The sequence below is a fragment of the Nannochloropsis gaditana genome (genome assembly GCF_000240725.1).
Source record: "Nannochloropsis gaditana CCMP526 unplaced genomic scaffold scaffold335, whole genome shotgun sequence".
Taxonomy (NCBI): Eukaryota; class Eustigmatophyceae; order Eustigmatales; family Monodopsidaceae; genus Microchloropsis; species Microchloropsis gaditana.
The window spans coordinates 24,917-26,525 of NW_005803618.1; positions in this window are offsets into that span (position 1 = coordinate 24,917).

Sequence of the window (1,609 nt, forward strand, 5' to 3'; positions counted from 1 at the left end):
GAGCCGCGATCTTCCCAAAGGCCCACGCGATCATGGCGATATCCTTGGCCTGCAAATCTGCCTCCACCTGCAGCGTCGCTTCCAACAAACTCACCATGGGGGCCACCAACCATTTCCTCCCACTGGGCCCCGGCAGCCCCGCCGCCCACCCGGCCCCCGCCTCCCCTTCCACCGCGTCGCAGCTCTCCCATCCGCCCAGTCCCCCTGCTCCCATCCCTCGCTGCTGCTGCCCGTTCAGCTTCAAGTCGTTCCCCAGCCAGGTCGCGTACGCCCAGGTAATGAGGCCGATCTCGCGGGGCCGGAGCCCCACCGCTAGCTCCGCCAAGGACCCGGCCGCCCTCTCGAAGAACGAGGCGTGCTGGAAGGTCAAGCCCGCCGAGGCGATGGCCCACAGCACCATAGCCAGCTCCCCCGCATTGCAGGCTTCCAGGAGGCCCCCCTGCCGCTCCTGGAGCCGGTCGATGGTGGCGTCAAAGAGGGCCTCGTCCGGCATCCCGAGCCTGACGAGGGACCAGGCCAGGTTGCAGAGCTGGCGGCCCTTGCACGCCGGCAGGACCTCCGCCACCACGGGCAGGAGGCTCTGGGTGATGGTGGCCTCGATGGCGGGGGTCAGACGCGGCGTCCCGGCCAGCCTCGCACACCGGTGCAGGACAGTGCAGACGTTCACGTGGTTGCAGCAGGAAGGGTTGTCGAGCAGGAGGCGAAGCATGTCCGCAGGCTCGGATTGGGCCTGGAGGATGAGGCTTTGCGTGTGTTGAGACTCCTCCTTGCTCGCCCGCCAGTCCCCGAGCTGGAAGCCTGCGCCGAGGCGGCCCGGGAGAGGCGGCCTTGCGGCTTGCGGCCTCTGCGGGTCGGAGGGCAGGGCCACGTCGGTCGTCTCAGCCAGAGCTGGGGAGGCGGGAGGGGAAAGAGGAGAGCCCAGCTGCTGCCGGTGACGGGGAAACGGGGGGGGGGGTGGCCGGGGGCGCGATGCGAGGCCAGGTCCCGCCAGGTCGTCGAAGTGCCGGGTGTGCACGCGTTCCCATTGCTTGTCTCGCTTCTGAAAAACTCATCAAAACTCATGTCGAAGCTTCCGTCGCTGCTGCCCGCAAACGAAGAGAAAAGCGGAGGCAAAAAAACTGGTCGTGGGGCATTGCAGCGGACGCGCGGTAGACCTGGAGATGATCCCGAACACGTGGACTGAAATGCGTCTCCTCGCGATAATTGCTGTAGGCCACCGAAAAGCGCGGTGACCGAGCACCATTTCACCATTACATTAGCGACAGTTCTTTGACGCGGACGCCTTCGGCTTGAAGTGGTCCGGTGAGGGCTCTCATTCGTCTGTGCGCCCCTCGAGTACATACCATGCCCGGGAAACTCCACCATGGTGTGCTGGCTGAGAGCAGCCACGGCCGGGCAAAAATGTCTCTATGTACGCTACTAAGCAAAAGGCATCAATAATTTCTATTTCTCTGTGGTGTATGAAAAGAGTCGAGGGGAAAGAGAAAATCGCATGAGACGCAGCCAGAGTCACAACGAGGTCGATTGCACGGGAGAGTGACTGAGCGCAAACTGATTATTCCAGCGTGCCAGAGAGCCAATTCATGCGCAGATCTAGTAAATCTCTGCA